The 17,586-nt window shown below is 39.3% G+C and overlaps 1 protein-coding gene across 1 annotated transcript in view; it reads left to right on the top strand.

Moving 5' to 3' along the window:
- The first annotated feature begins 51 nt into the window (after window positions 1-51).
- Window positions 52-17,586, top strand: part of MAST2 (microtubule associated serine/threonine kinase 2) — a 250,767-nt gene continuing 233,232 nt past the window's right edge. The window contains exon 1 of the mRNA XM_023727112.1: window positions 52-174. The gene's annotated coding sequence lies outside the window, so the exon portion shown is untranslated. The remainder of the gene's footprint in view (window positions 175-17,586) is intronic.

Raw genomic sequence — 17,586 nt, 5'->3', positions numbered from 1 at the left:
CGCTGCCGCGACGGACCGCCGCCGCCGACAGCCCGCTGGGAGGATGGGGCTCAGCGGACGGCGGAGCTGCCCCAGTCCCAACCCCAGCCCCTGCCCCCGCGCCGGCGAGCGCCGCCCGGGAGGCAGCGGCCGGAGGAGCGGACTGGGCCCGCGGGGCCAGAGGGCCAGGAGCAGGTAGGGCCCGCCGGGGTCAAAAAGGATGGGGAGGGGGATACTGAATGGAAGCGGTGGGGGAGGGGATCTCAAGCGGGAGGACCCTGGCTAGGGAGTTTGAGGGATGGGAACTGAGTAGTTTGGGAGGAGGAGAGGGAGGTCTAGAGAGGCAGAAGAATCGGAGTGGAGAAATGGAAGTGGTGGCTGGGGTAGAAGGGGAAATGGGCGGGGGAGGGGGGGATAGGGGAATAAAAATGGTCCCAAGGGCGTTTGTAGTCGGGGGTTCTGGATTGGAAGAAAGGACGCTGGAATGTGGGTTGGGTGTGAGCAAGCTGCAGAGGGGTTCTGCGGAGTTACCCAGAGGAGTAAATAGTGTAAGATGGGAAAGTCAATTTGATACAGTAAATGTTATCCTATTTCCTAGAGATTCTCTTGACAGTTACGAAAATCGATGATTTATTCCTAAGCATTCCCTGATTTGGCCATCATTATATTCTTGTACGAGTGTTTGGAATCATTGTTAAGGTTTTCCTCAGTAACAGTCTGCTTCATTGGAGAGCACTTTTTAAAATATCTGCATGTGTGCAATCCCAGACCCAACTCTTGTGAGCAGAGAATTCATGAATGTAGACTGCCTTCGAGGAGTTACCATTGAAAACCCCTTGGTGGGAAAGCACGGATTGAAAGCAGTGTAAAAACATTCATCAGGTTTCTGAACGGAGAGGATGTGTTTATGTAATTTATTGGTCTAGAGTAGGTGTATTTAGGAGTAGGGGATAAAGGTTAATTTTATTAGTGAGGAGAAGCTGCCATTAGCAGCTGTAGGAAGTACAGTGAAGAGATATATGGTTCTTGATCTTCTGGGATTTGCTGAAGTATGTTCTGTAGTAATGAACTTTAGTGACAGCTTTTCTTTTGCATAGCTCTACTCCAGACCCTGAAGGAGCCCTGGTGGCACAGTGGTTATAAGTGATCTACTGCTAACCAAAAGTTCGGTGGTCAAAACCACCAGCTGCTCCGGCTCTGCGGGAGAAAGATGTGGAAATCTGCTTCTGTAGAGATTTACAGCCTTGGAAACCCTATGGTTTTTTTTTTACTCCAGACCCTAGTGACTTCATTCTTGAACCTTTCAACACTTTTTATCAGTCTCCTGCCTGTTTCCCCTCACTTAAACATTTTCCTTAGAGACATCATTCTTTATTGTGTAGTTTCAGTGATACACATGTTAGCATCTTGGATTTTTTTTACCCTTTTGTTTTTCTACTTTTTATTCTCCACTAGTCGCTACCATCTCTCCCCTTGCTTTCAGGCTGCTGAGCTTTTTGCTCTCTTGCTGTCCTCCTCCATCCCCATATTTGTCTTTTACATCTCTGCAGTACATGCTTCAAAATTTTAAAATGTATTTCAAGCCCAGAGCCCTTTTCTGCATCTATTCACTCATTCCAGTTGACCTTACTGCATGCTTCATTGAAGAGTTCAAGGTTACTTGATTTTCTCCTCTCAGAATTTCTTTGTTTACTTATCCTTTGCTTCAGGCTCGAGAAAGAAGTATGCATCTTCCTCTGTGAGCCTAGTTCCTCCAAATGCCCTTAATTTCATTCCCTCTCTTCTGCTGCTGTTGTTGTTAGCTGCCATTGTGTTGCCCCTAACTCATGGTGACCCATGCACAACGGAAGGAGATGCTGCCTGTTCCTGCGCTATATCCCATGATTGGTTTGGATAGGACTGTTGTCCCATAGGGTTTTCACTGGCTAATTTTCAGAAGTAGGTCCCCATGCCTTTCTTCCTAGTCCGTCTTAGTCTGGAAGCTCCACTGAAATCGGTTCAACATGTAGTAACATGCAAGCCTCCACTGACAGACTGGGGCGGTAGGCCCTTGAATGTTATTCTCTTTGTCTAATATCTTAAATAAAAACAAAAAACATAACTTCTGTAAATTGTGTAACCAACCCAAGCTACTTTGTTATCTCTTCTTTGCTTTCACTGTTCTTGAAAAATGAGTTTGTATTCACTGTCTCAGCTTCCTTACCTTGTATACATTCTTGAACATTATAGTTTGGCTTTTACATATACAGTGTCCCAAAATTGATCTATTCAAGGTCACCAATAACTTTTTTTGATGTTTATTTTTTTCCTGAGGTGTGACTTTTATACATTGTACAAATCAAAGGGTCAGACCACTGAGTTTTTACAGAATGAATATACACATCTAATCATTGTTTAGATCAATATGTAGAATGTACTAGCACCTTTAGAATGCTCCCTTGTGCTTTCTCCCAGTTATTACCCAACTTCAAAGGTAACCACTTTCTAAACCTCTACCACCATAGATTAGTTTTGCTTCTTGTACTTCATATAAATGAAGTCAGTTTGTACTTTTTTGTGACTAGATTCTTTCATTGATATCTTATTTGTAAGATTCATTCATGTTGTTGCTCGTAGCAATAATTTGTTGTTTTTCATTGCTATGTAGTTTTCCTTTGTGTGACTGTATCACAACTTATCCATTCTGCTGCTGATGGATACCAATAACTTCTTTTCTCAAATTAAAAATAATATATGGCTACTTGGTAAACATTTTCATTGTGTAAGATTCATACGGAGAAATATCTAGAAGTCCCAGAGGCCTTTAAATCACCAAATCTGGTAATCTCCCAAAACTCCTCATCCTCTCAGACCTTTGTGAACTATTTGTCATTGTTGACCATGTGTTCCTTTGTGACATTTTCCTCTATTTTGTTATAATATCCGTTCTACTCCTACTTCTCTTACTTTTCCTTGTGTGTCTTTTTCTGTTTCCTCCTCCTGTCACTTAAATGTTCCTTGAGGATATGTCATCGTCCTTAGCTCTTTCCTTTATTGTACTTCTGTTCTTTAGCAGGCTCACCCTGTCTTGTGGCAAGTGCTTAGGATGTGGAAGAAAGGCCTTTAGTTCTCTTTATTCATGGCATAGTGTCACAGAACTTCCTTGTAGAGTGTTCTGTGTCTCTACATCTGACCTCTTTCCTTAGTTCTACATTTCCATTTTTGTTCTTAACATTTCTACTGTAGACTCAGCATTTGTGATCTTAACATTTGTGATTTTTATTATTTGGAAGTGACCTTGAAGGTCCATAATTTGTAATAATTTATGATTTTGCAAAGACAAACGTGTGAGCTGTGAGGCTGCTTAGATTCCATTCATTTAGGTGAGAGCCTTGCTGATCAGCAAAGATTCACCTCTCAGAAATGACTTTGTTGTTTGTCACTTCACATGACACAGAGTAATGTTTGTTATACTTCATACTTAGATCTCCAGAAGGTCAGTGACTTACTGTTATTGAAATAGAACCCATTATTTCTCCTTTGAATTGTGCTTCTACCTTTATCTTTCCTTTTTCTTGTCATCAAATTGTCATTTTTTATTAGAAGAATCTGAATTAGATATTCCTTTTGTTGGTTTCCTAGCACACTTTGTGTTTTTTTTTCCATCGTAGTACACGATTATTGAAATTATCTTAATTCTCTTATTAGTATGTTCTTTGAGGCCAAGACAGTTTCATTTACTGTTGTATACCTAGGGCCCAGATGGTGCCTGAAACAGAGTATTTGTCTGAATGTTTGTTAGAAATATAGATATTTACTGGTGCTTGAAACAGATATTTGCTCAATGAATATCCTAATTGATTGTCACCAGAGAATGAACTCTTCAGAGGCTATCTTATTGTATCCCCAGCGTCTAGTGTATTAACTGGTATGGAATGGACATTCTGTAAATGTTTGCTGTTAGGTACTGTCATAAACTTATTTTAATTAATCATCGGTCTGAAAAGCTTTCTTCTCTGCCTTTGCTCATTAAAATTCTACTCAAGCTTCCAGGCCTAACTTAAATGTCACAGAAACTCTGCTGTGAAGTTTTTACATATGGGATCCCTTGAGGATCCTTGATTGGGCTTTAGGAAATCTCTGAATTTCATGAAATTGTATGCAGAATTTTTTTTTCTTTTCTTTTTTTTTATTGTACTTTAGATGAAGGTTTACAGAACTAACAGTTTCTCATTAAACAGTCAGTACGCATATTGTTTTACGACATTGGTTAACAACCCCACAACATGTCAGCACTCTCCCTTCTCGACCTTGGAGGACCTTTTTTTTTTTTGGTGAAGGTATACATAGCCAAAGTTACACCATTTCAAAAATTTCTACATGTACAATTCAGTGACATTGATTACATTCTTCCCGTTGTGCTGCTATTCTCACTAATCTTTTCCAAATTATTCCATCACTATTATCTTCAGCTCACTGTCGCCTAGGCTTCCCATCAGACCTTTTGAGTTGCTGTTGTCAGTTTGATCTCACATAGATAATTTTTTTTTTTTTTTTTTTGTACCTTAGATGAAGGTCTGCAGAACAAATAGTTTCTCATTAAACAGTTAGTACACATATTGCCCTATGACAATGGTTAACAACCCCACAACATGTCAACACTGTCCCTTCTTATCCTTGGGTTCCCTATCACCAGCTTTCCTGTCCCCTCCTGTCTTCTAGTCCTTGTCCCTGGACTGCTGTGCCTCATTAGTCCCGTTTTGTTTTATGAGGCTGTCCAGTCCCCGGCTGAACGGTGAACTTTGGGAGTGACTTCACCACTGAGCTAAAGGGTGTCCAGGGGCCATACTCTCGGGGTTTCTCCAGTCTATCAGGCCAGTAAATCTGGTCTTTTTTTTGTGAGTTAGAATTTTGTTCTACATCCTTTTCCAGCTTTGCCTGGGACCCTCTATTGTGATCCTGGTCAGGGCAATCGGTGGTAGCCGAGCACCATCTAGCTGTACTGGACTCCGTCTGGTGGAGGCCGTGGTAGCCATGGTCCATTAGTCCTTTGGATTAATCTTTTCCTTGTATCTTGTTCTCTTAATTCTCCCCTGCTCCTGAAGGGGTGAGACTAGTAGAGTATCTTAGATGGCTGCTTACAGGCTTTTAAGACCCCAGATGCTACTCACCAAGATAGAATGTAGAACATTGTCTTTATAAACTGTTATGCCAATTGAGCTAGATGTTCCCCGAGACCATGGTCCCCACAACCCTCCGCCCAGCAATTCAGTCCCTCAGGGAGTTTGGAAGTGTCTGCGGAGCTTCCATGACCTTTCCTTGTACAAATTGTGCTGGCTTCCCCAGTATTGTGTACTGTTGTACCCTTCACCAAAGTTACCACTTATCTATTGTCTGTTTAGGTCCCCCCCATGATCCATGTACAGGTTCCACATGAACACAATTAAGTGTTCTGGAATTCTTCACATTATTATCCATAATTGCTATGATCTACACAGTTGAGTGCTTTTGCATAGTTGATAAAACACAGGTAAGCATCTTTCTGGTATTCTCTGCTTTCAGCCAAGATCCATCTGACAGAGCAGGGAAACTAGAGTACCGGAAAGGGAACAAACAAAACACAAAGAGAATATCGACACTTTGTGATAAATGTAACTAATGTCACTGAACAATTTGTGTGGAGATTGTCAAATGGAAACCTAACTTGCTGTGTAAACTTTCACCAAAAATTCAATCAAATATCATTAAAAAAACAAAACTAAACAATAAAAAAAAATCCAATTAAAAAATGGCTGAAAGACATGAAGAGGCATTTTGCTTAAGAGGATATACAGGTGGCAAATAAGCATGTGAAAAGATATTCAACATCATTGGCTATTAGGGAAATGTAAACTAAACCACAATGAGATATTACTATATACCTATAAGAGTGACTAAGATAAAGAGTAGTGACAGCACCAAATGCTGGTAAGGATGCAGAGAAGCTGTGTCACTCATACATTGCTCGTGGGAATATAAAATGGTAGAGCCACTTGGGAAAGCAGTTTGGCAGTTTCATATAAAAACTAAATATGCAATCACCATATGCCCCAGCAATTGGGCATTTATCCCAGAGAAATGAAAACTTATGATCACACACAAGTGAGCCTGTATGAAAACTTGTACATGAATGTTCATAGTAGCTTTAGTAGTAATAGTCAAAAACTGGAAACAACCCAGATGTCCTCCAGTAGGGGAATGGTTATACAGACTGGTACCTTTATGCCTTGGAATACTACTTAGCAATAAAAAGGAACAAACTGTTGATACATGCAACAACTTGGATGAATATCCAGAGAATTATCCTGAGTAAAAAAAAAAAAAAAAAAAACCAATCCTAAAAGGTTGTATATACTGTATGATTTTATTTATAGAACATATTTAAAGCGATAAGTTTTAGAAATGGAGAACACATTAGTGGTTGCCAGTGGTTGGGAGCTAGGGGATTTGGGGGGCCAAAGGGAGGTGGATGTGGTTATTAAAGGGCAACATGAGGGATCCTTGTAGTGATGGAACTGTTTTATATCTTGACTGTGGTGGTGAATACATGACTCTGCACATGTGATAAAATTGTATGGAACTAAATATATACACACATAGATGAGTAAAAGTAAAACTGGGGCAAGTGGATTTTATCAGTGTCAGTATTCTGATTGTGATATTATACTGTTGTTTTGCAAGATGTTACCATTGGAGGAATATAGGTAAAGTACACACGGAATCTCTGTATTTATAACATTTGCATGTGAATCTATAATTATCTCAAAATAAAAAGTTTAATTAAAAAAAAGAAAAAGATCCATCTGATATCAGCAATGATATCCCTTGTTCCACATCTTTTTCTGATTTCTGCTTGAACTCTGGCAGTTCCTTGTCAATGTATGGCTGCAGCCATTTTGGAATTATCTTCAGCAAAATTTTGCTACCATGTGATATTAATGATATTGTTCAATAATGTCAGCATTCTGTTTGATTGCCTTTCTTTGGAATGGGCAAGAATATGGATCTCATCCAGTCGGCCAGGTAGCTGTCTTCCAAATTTCTTGATATAGACAAGTGAGCATTTCCAGCACTGCGTGTTTGTTGAAGCATCTCTATTGATATCCTGTCAATTCCTGGAGCCTTGTTTTTTGCCAGTGTTTTCAGCTAAGTATATAGTATGTGTTGAATAAATATTTGCTGAATGAATATATCAGTGTTTTAACATGTATCTTTCTGTATTTATTTTGAATTATTTCATTTATACTTTTAAGTTGTAAATTAAAGAGAGTAGAAACTATTTTGTCTACCACAATGTGTAGCAGAGGGCTTTGCTCAGAATAGATGCTAAGTGATTATTGAATGAATGAATGAATAGAAAATGATTCAGATATTTTGAATTTGAGTGATTTAAGTAATACATGGTAGAAATAGACAAGTAAAAGAAATGAGACGTATTTGTGGATGGGGGAAGATGAATTCAATTTTAGTTCCTAGAATACTCTTGGCACCATTGCAGAATTTTTGAAGTTATTTTCCTGGAAATCCACACCTCCGTTTTCCTCTGCATTACATTGTTGGTGCATTGGCAAAAGCATAAGGTGAAAAGCGTAGAGAGGGGAAGGAGCATGATGTGTTCAGGGAACTATAATCACTTTGGTATTGCTGGAGCTTGAAGTTGAAGGCATAGATGCTGAGTTAAGAGACTAAAGGAACCTATATTGTAGAAGGTCTTTAGTGCTATATAAAAGGACAAGTAAGGGAGCAATATAGTCTTAATTTTGTTTTGGCTGGATTAGTCTGGCAACTGTGTGGATGATAGAATACAGAAGGACATGGTGATTGATTCATGAGCATTTGAGAATTTTTCTGAGTTTTCAGTGCAGAAAGTTTATCAGCCTTCCTTACCTTCTTATCCAGGAGTAATGTGGGTCAGGACCAGCTGCTGAAAACCTGTGGCCTTTTGAAGATTGGGTTTCATCAAAGAGAATGGGAACTAGAGCTTGGGATGGTTGGAGCAAGTTGGCCAGTGTTCCCTGATGAGGGCAGGACACATCTGCTTACAGTTTTCCCCATCTTATTCTACTGGATGCCCCTTAGCCTAAAGATCAGCCTAGAAGCTTTTTCCACCCCCCCAGTTACTCATGGTGACCTAGGGCCAGGACTATCAGGCAACCCAGTATTGTAGTCAGTTATGTCTCCTTCTGTGCTGGTCTTAGTTGCCGTATGGTTCTCTGGTAAATCTGCCACCTAGCTTTGTATTTTCTTGGTGAAATCTCTATGATACCTTTGTAATGTATTACTTTTCATGGGTGAGTATTTTTTGTTTTTCATCATCAGTATACATAGTTGTGGTTCCAAAGGGGTTTGAAAACTGGGGTTGGCTTTTACATTAAATTAGATGAGAAGCCTTTCTTTTGAGCAGAGAAGTCACATGATCTAACATGTTAATCTGATCTGTTTGGCTACTGTAATTGAGAATTGACTGAATGGGGATATGGAAGCAGAGAGACCGCTTAGGTGTGTCTGTCGAATTGTGGTAATCCAGGTGAAAGAGCAGTAGTATGAAATAATTGTCTAAGAGTAGAAGAGTGTTCCTTTTTATACCAAAACTCCTTTAAAGAATTGTCTGTATTTTCTGCTTTCATTTCCACTCCCCCTGTTCTCTCTTGTACTCATTCCAGTCAGGCTTTTGTCTCCATCACAGGGTCTACTGAAACAGCTTATGTCAAGGTCATCATTGGACCTACATAGGCTGAAACCAGTAGCCAGTTCTCAGTCTTCATCTCACTTGACCTATTGATTTAGATACGGCTGATTGTTCCATCATTTGGTTTCAGGGCCCATGCTCGTTTGGTTTGCTTCCTGTCTCACTGGAAGTGCTTCGAAGTGTTTGGTCTTCAGTTTTTACGTCTACATCTACTCTGTCTCCTTATGCAATCTCGTCAGATTCTATCGCTTTACATTCCGTCTGCATGCTGATGATTTGACCTTTTTCCTGAGCTCTAGACTACTATGTTCAGTTGTCTATGTAACATCTCCACTTGAATATCGAATAGACCTCTCAAACTTAACATGCTTGAACCTGAACTCCTTTTTTTAGTTGTAGTAAAATATGTATAACACAAACGGACAGTGATGGTTCAGTGGTAGAATTCTTGCCTTCCATGCGGGAGACCTGGGTTTGATTCCTAGCCAGTGCACCTCAAGTGCAGCCAGTACCTGTCTATAAGTGATGGCTTGCATGTTGTTATGATGCTGAACAGGTTTCAGCAGAGCTTCCAGACTAAGACAGGCTAGAAAGAAAGACCTGATGATGTACTTCCAAAAATTAGTCAGCGAAAACCCTGTGGATCACAATGGTCCAATCTGCAGCAGATCATGGAGACGGTGCAGGAGTGGACAGCTTTGTTTTCTTTAGCATGGCGTCGCTGATGGGCCAACCTGAGGCAGCTAACAACAAAAACAACCATTTACTCATTTACTCAGACTAAAACTTGAAAGTCGTCCTTGATTCTTCTCAGTAACCTCACATTCTGCATTTAGTCCATCAGTAGGTCAGATTGGTGCTGCATTCAAATTAGTCACTGGAATGAGACCTTTTCACACCTCCACTGCTAGTTACCCTAGTCCTAGCCCCATCATCTTTCATCTAGATGACTGTAAAAGTCTCCTAACTGGTCGTCCCAATTCTATTTTGTACCCCTTCCGATTCTATTCTTCTTTCCTCCTCACTCCTATGATGTTTTACACATAGCAAGATCATTGTCACACTGTAAAAGCTTAAATCAGAGCTTAAATTACCACCTACTCAAACCCTGCGGTGACTTTCCATTACAATTTAGGTGAAAATCCATAGTGCTTACTTTGTCCTGTAAGATTCTACGTGATCTGTTCCTTGGCCCCTTCTAAATTCATTTCCTTCCACTCTTCCTCTTGTTCACTGAGGCTGCCTTGGTGATCCCTAAGTATAATAAGCAGCCTTCTACCTGAGGACTTTAAAAAAATTATCTGAGACCTTTTGCATTTGATAGTATTCCCTACTTGGATGTTCTTTTGGTAGATATGTATATATCCTTGACCAACTTTTCTAAAGGAACACTCTTTCTCACTCCCTTCCCCTCTTTTTTATTTATGTCCTTTATCACCTGACATTGTCACATATTTGTTATTTATTATCATTCTTTTACATTAGACTATGTGCTTTATGAGGGCAGGAATTTGGGTCTGTTTTTCTTACTGCTATATGAATAGCTCGGAGCTCTGGTGGCCCAGTGGTTAAGTGATATGACTGCTAACCAAAAGGTCGACAGTTTCAATCTACCAGCTGCTCCTTGGAAACCCAGTGGGGCAGTTCTGCTCTGTCCTGTGGGTCGCCATGAGTTGAAATCAACTCAAGGGCAGTGAATTTGGTTTTTTTGGTTTTATATGAGTAGCTGTAGAATTGTATCTTGTATATGGAAGCTATTCACTCAGTAAACACTTCTTGAGTGAATACATAGTGATTAAGAACTTGGACTCTAGAGTCAACTTGTTTAGCTTTGAATTCAAGCTCTGTCACCTGAGGCAAGTTACTCAAGGTCTATAAGCCTTAATTATCCCATATGTATAATGGAGATAATGTTATTACCTATTTCATAGGGTTATTTACTAAAATAATTCACACAAAGAATTTATTACAGAGCCTGATACCAGGAAACAATAATATTTAACTATCATTATATTTTCAAGGAATATGCCCAGAATGTGTGAATATAGAGTCCGTATTTTTTAGTGTCTTACCTGGTTTTAAAAAGAAATGTAATAGAAGATGTGTCTTGACCTTTCATTTGTTGGTGTTATTGAAGTGTTGTCTTATTTTGTTCAGCTTGAAAAGGATGCTTCAGTTTGTGCATTTTTCCCTTTAGGGAGAAGTTTATGGATTTCTTTATTAGGTAACTGTCTTAGAATATAATATAATCCCCTTAGGTTTTAGAATGTAATTAAGAACAAGTTCAGCCCAAGGGAACTACATTTTTTAATGCTATGATATCATCTTAGTTATACCAACTTTAGTGTAGCAGTACTTCCTAAGGGTAAACGTAAGTAGCAGATATATAAACCTTTAATTTGTTTGAGATTAACAAACCACACAGTTTCTCTGCCTGTATTTCAGCAAAGCAGAGGTAATGTAGTATTGTTAGGCTTTCTAATTACCATGGCTATTTGAGGCCCTAAGAATGTTTTTAAAAGCAGAGAGTTTATAAATAGTTGGTAATAATTTTTTAAAAGTCGTTAAGTTATTTCAAAGGGGTGACCCAGATGATTTTGTTCCGGTGACCCAGGAACAACCGAGTCCTGCCTTTGACTAGTAGGAGAAAGGGAACACTTCATTACCAGCTCAGGCTTTGGTCTTTCATTAAAGTAACACTAGCTGCTGTAAAGGACCCAGGCTGATGGAGGCTCTGCCATTTTCTGCACACGGTTTGCAAGGTCACCTGTAGAAAGTGGAAGCTCTTATGGGAGGCTTTGGCTGGCCAGGCCTGGTAGTGGCTTAGTCACTTCCACCCATATTATGTTGCTAGAATTCAGTCACAGGGCCACGCCTAACTGCTAGGAGGTTGGGAAATGGACATCTAGCTTGTGTCCAGGAGGAAGGTGAACCATGTTTGGTCAACATCTAGCTAGTCCCTGCCATAGGTCGCAAAGCCTAGTGTAGTCCTCAAAACTACATAAAAAAACTAACCCATTGCCATTGAGTCAATTCTGACTCATAGCAACCCTACAGGACACAGTAGAACTGCCCCATAGGGTTTCCAAGGAGCAGCTAGTGGATTAGAACTACCAACCTTTTGGTTAGCAGCTGCAGCTCTTTATCACTGTGGCACCAGGGCTCCTTAGAACTACATGGAAATTCTTTTATTTTGGTTATAGAAAGCCTACAACTGTAGTTTTCCTAATTTCTTCTAAGACCACAGAGTTTTGGGTCATAACCATTTTGCATGCAAGTAAAGGCTTTTTTCTGAGCATGGGTAGGAGATCTGGAAAAGCTTGTTTTCCTCTGCCTCTGGCAGAGCTAGTTTCAGCAACCCTCATACCCCTTCAGGCCTTGAGGGGGTAGTAAGAGCCATCCTCAGGCTTTTCTCACTTTGTTAGCCCAGCCATGTGAAAGAGGAAAACAAGGTCAGAAGGCAGCCAAAGCAAAGCCATAGAAAAGAGGTGACTGGCACTCAGCTGTTCTCATTTTAATAGACTCTTGGAAGGAAGTGTGGCCCTAGAGAGCCCACTTCCGCATGTGCTTCAACTTTTGATTTTAAATTGTGGTAAAATACATATAAAAATTACCAATAGTGACATTTACTGCAATCACAGTGTTGTGCAACCATCAGAACATTTTCATCACCCCAAAAGGAAATCCTATTTCCAGTTAAGTACTCACTCCCCTTCCCCCTCTCCCCCAGCCCTTGAAAACCACTGATCTGTTGTTGTGTCTCTGTGCATCTGGATATTTCATATAAATGGAATCATACAATATGTGGCTTTGATTTGCATTTCCCTGATGACTAACGATGTTTAGTATCTTTCCAGGTGCTTATTGGAGAAATGTCTATTCACATTCTTTGCCCATTTTTTAATTGGGTTGTTTGTCTTTTTGTTGTCGAGTTGTAAGCATTCTTTATATATTGATGGTAAAACCTTATCAGATACATGGTTACCAAATATTTTTTCCCTGCATTCTAGTACAAGGAATTGCCTAAATTCCTGAGGAATAAGAATCAGGATAAGCACAAAGCTGGTTCCTGTGAGGTAGAGGTCAGACATTCCTCCACTTTACACCTTCTTCATCATTTCTGATACCAGGTGTTCCCTCCATGACACACACACTCTACTTCTCTGCTGGGTTCGGTAATTTGTTGCAGTGGCCCCACAGAAGTCACAGACCATACTCACAGTTATGTGGTTCGTTAGGGAAGTTAACAGTCTACAATTTGGGATCAGGATCAACTTGTAAGTAATGGGAACAACTTGGGATTAGGATCAGGAGGCACAGAGGCGAGGTTTGGAAGACTCCCCCAAGGTGGAGAGCACATCCATCCCTTCTTTGGTGCAGGATAACTTCTAACCAGGACAGCTCTTTCAGTTCTTGGTTGTGCTAGCAGGCCCTTTTCCTGGCCGTGCTAGCAGGCAGGCCCTTCTCTCAGCCATGGTGCATGTCCCCTCTCGGCTGTGCACGGCCCCTCTGCCTTCGACCTCCTGCTGCTGGCCTTTCCACTGCTGACTGGCCCAGTTCATAGCCAGTATAGCAGCTTCCTTAGCTGCTGCTCTCTTAGCAGCACCTTTCGGCCGTCACTGCCGCAGGGCTCCTTCCAGGCTTCTTGCTGCGGGGTCCCTTCTGGTCTTGTCGCTGCTGGCTCTGTTATAGGGCTCCTTGCATACCAGTTACTGTCTTCAGTGTTACAGCCCTTGACCTGTATTACTGCTCCTTTAGGAGCTTCCTCACCTCTGCTCTCTGCTGCTTCTCCCTTCTCTGAAAAACCCTTGTGGGGTTGACTGGTATATAAGCAAACTGCTTGTCAATTTCAAGGCATGGCTCTCCCAGCATGACTGTGAACCAACAATCCCCTCAGTGGACTGAAAGTTAATCAGTCCTGTTGCGTGGATTTTCAAGCCACTATTTGCATAGCATATCCACCAATTTTTGCAAGGTGCATAAAATAGACCAATCACAGGGAAAACTGCAGCCCCAGGACTAGACAAAAAGTATCAAACTATCAAGTTGTTTACAGCTTACCCAGGAAATGTCAATCAACCCAGGGAATCCCCTGTAACAAACTCTCCTGGATTGAAAACTACCTGGGTGCACCTCCTCCTTCAAATTGCTTCTTCAAAGAACTAGGGCTGAGGCAACTCCTCAGGGCTTAGGGGGGAAATCTCTCAAGCTATTTTTCCAAAGAACCAAGGCAAAAGGTCATGTAAAGGAACTCATTGCCTCACATTCCCATTCTGTAGGTTGTCTCTCCACAATCTTGGTAAAATCCTTGGATGCGTAAAAATTTTTAATTTCGATGAAGTCCATTTTATCTGTTTTTTCTTTTGTTGCTCATGCTGTTGGTTGGACATCTAATAATCCTTTGTCAAAACTAGTTCCAAAGCATTACCCCTATGTTTTCTTCTAAGAGTTTTATGGTTTTAGTTGTTATATTGAAATCTTTGATCCATTTTGAGTTGATTTTTGTATATGATGTGAGGTATGAGTCCATCTTACTTCTTTTGCATGTAGAAATCAGTTGGCCCAGCACCATTTATTGAAGAGACTATTTTTTCCGTGTTGAATGGACTTGGCACCCTTGTCAAAAATCAATTGACCATAGATGTATGGGTTTATTTTTGGACTTTCAATTCTATTCCATTGGTCTCTGTACCTATTGTTATACTAGTATCAGACTGTTTTGATCGCTGTAGCTTTATAGTATATTTTGAGATCAGGATGTGTAAGTTTTCCTTCTTTGTTCTTTCAAGAATGCTTAGACTATTTGGGGCCCCTTGCAGTCCCATATAAATTTTAGGTTTGGCTTTTCCATTTCTGCAAAGAAGGCTGTTGGAATTTTGATAGGGATTACCTTTGAATCTGAAGATTACTTTGGATAGTATTGACATCTTAACAATATTAAGTCTTCCAATCTGTGAACACAGAACGTCTTTATATTTATTTAGGTCTTTTAAATTTCTCCTAGCAATGTTTTACAGTTTTCGAAGTGCAAGTCTTTCACTTCCCTGGTTATATTTATTCTTCCGTATTGTACTCTTTTAGAAGCTATTGTAAATGGAATTGTGCTATTAATTTCCTTTTCAGATTGCTCATTGCTGGTGTATAGAAACCAACTGATTTTTTCTTTGTGCTAGCCTTATACCCTGCAACTTTGCTGAATTTATTTAATAGCTCTAGTAGCTTTCATGTGGATTCTTTGAAATTTTCTACATATAGGATCATGTCATCTGCAAACAGATAATTTTACTTATTCATTTCCAATTTGGATGCCTTTTCTTTTTCTTTTTCTTGCCTAATTGCTCTGGCTAGAATTTTTAGTACTATGTTGAGTAGAATTGGTGGAAGTGGGCATCCTTGTCTTATTCTTGATCTTAGGGGAGAAGCTTTCTGTCTTTCACCACTGAGGATGATGCTGTCTGTGGTTTATTATATATGTCCTTTATGTTATTGGGGAAGTTCCAGACTATCCCTAGTTAATTCAGTGTTTTTTTTTAATCATGAAAGCTTATTGGATTTGTCAAAAGCTTTTTCTGCATCAATTAAGATGACCATGTAGATTTTTCCCTCCATTTTATTAATGTGGAGTATTCCATTGATTTATTTTCATATGTTGAACCACTCTTACATTCTTGGGAGAAATTTCACTTGGTCATAGTGTATAATCCTTTTAATATGCTGTTGAATTTTCATGCTGGTATCTTATTGAGAACTTTTCAATCTATATTCATAAGGGATATTGTCCTGTAGTTTTCTTGTCATGTGTTTATCTGGCTTTGGTATCAAAGTAATGCTGGCCTCATAAAATGAGCTAGGAAATGCTCCCTTCTGTTCTATTGTTTAGAAGAGTTTAAGAAGGATTAATGCTAGTTCCTCTAGATTTTTGTTGGAATCACCAGTGAAGCCATCTGATCCTGTACTTTGCTGTGTTGGGAGGTTTTGATTACTGATTATATCTCCTTATTTTTTATAGATTTATTCAGATTTTTATTTTTTCTTGAGGCAGTTTTGGTAGTTTGTTTCTAGGAGTTTGTCCATTTCATCTAAGTTGTATAATTTGTTGGTGTACAGTAGTTCATAGTATCCTCTTATAATCTTTTTTCATTTCTTTAAAATTGTTAGTGATATCCCTACTTTCATTTCTGATATTAGCAATTTGAGACTTTTCTCGCTCTCTTTTTTAAGTCAGTCTGTCTGGTTTATCTATTTTGTTAATCTTTTCTAAGAACCTACTTTGGTTTTTCTCTTCTTTATTTCTAATCTTTATTTACTTCCATCTGCTAGCTTTGTGTATAGTTTGCTTTTCTTTTTCTAGTTCCTTAGCTGGAATGTTAGGTTATTGTTTTGAGATCTTCTTTTTTAATGTAGGTGTTTACAGCTACAAATTTCCCTCTTATTACTGCTTTCACTGTATCTCATAAATTTTGATATGTTATGTTTTCATTTTCATTCATCTCAAGGTATTTTGTGATTTCCTGTTTGATTCTGTCCTAGTTTTCTAGTGCTACTGTAATACTGATGCCACAAATGGGTGATTTTTAAGAACATACATTTATTTTCTCACAGTTCTGACGGCTAAAAGCTCAAATCAGGGTCTTGGCCATGTCAATTCCTTACTTCTTGTTGGCTGGCCTGGGTGTTCCTTGGTTCTTTGGGGTTCAGTGACTTGTAGGTAATCCTCACATGTCCTCTGTCTTCCCCTGTGTGTGCCTGCCTCTGTGTTTAATATGCTCTTTTTAGAACTCCGAAGTGGTTAGATTTAGAACCTACTCTACTCAGGTGGAGCCCTGGTGGTGCAGTGGTTAAGAAGTCGGCTATTAACCAAAAGATCGGCAGTTTGAATCCACCAGCCACTCCTTGGAAATCCTATGGGGCAGTTCTGCTCTGTCCTATAGGGTCACTAGGAGTTGGAATCAACTCGATGGCAACGGGTTTTTTTTCCTGTGCAGGTATGATCTGATTAACGTAACAAGGAAAACCCTATTTCCAAACAAGATTACATCCACAGGTATAGGGGTTAGGATTCCAACACATATTTTTTGGGGGCACGTTTCAATCCATAACAGAACCATTGGTTGTTTAAGAAAGTGTTGTTTAATTTCCACATATGTATGAATTTTCCAGTTTTCCCTTTGTTACTGATTTCTAGTTTCTTTCCATTTTGATCAGAAAAGATACTTTGTATTATTTCAATATTTAAAATTTATTAAGACTTGTTTTGTGGCTTAACATATAGCCTATCTTGGAGAATGTTCCATATGAACTTGAAGAATGTTTATTCTGCTATAGTTCAGTGGAGTGTTCTGTATATGTCTGTTAAGTCTATTTGATTTATAGTATTGTTCAAGTCTTTCACTTCCTTATTGATCCTCTGTCTGGTTGTTCTATCTATTATTGAAAGTAGGGTATTGAAGTCTTCAACTATTATTGTGGAACTGTTTCTCCCTTCAGTTCTGTCAATTTTTGCATTGTGTATTTTGGGGCTCTGTTGTTAGGTGTATGTATGCTTATAAATGTTACGACTTTTTGCTGTATTGACAACTATATTAGTATATAATGTCCTTCTTTGATTCTTGTTGAGTTTTTGATTTAAAATTTATTTTGTCTAATACTTAGATAACCATCTCAGCTCTCTTTTGGTTTCTCTTGGCATGGAATATCTATTTCCATTCTTTTACTTTTAGCCTCTTTGTGTCTTTGTCTCTAAGGTGAATCTCTTGTAGACAATGTAGAAATGGATCAATACTTTTATCCAATTTGCCGATCTCTGCCTTTTAGTAGAGTGTAATTCATTTACATTTAAAGTAATTACTGATAAGGAAGTATATATTTTTGCCATTTAGTTGTTTGTTTTTTGTATGTCT

The sequence above is a fragment of the Trichechus manatus genome, unplaced genomic scaffold (genome assembly GCF_000243295.1).
Source record: "Trichechus manatus latirostris isolate Lorelei unplaced genomic scaffold, TriManLat1.0 scaffold00015, whole genome shotgun sequence".
Lineage (NCBI taxonomy): Eukaryota > Metazoa > Chordata > Mammalia > Sirenia > Trichechidae > Trichechus > Trichechus manatus.
Note: the sequence above shows the minus strand (reverse complement) of the source record. Positions and strands in the feature narration are given on the sequence as shown.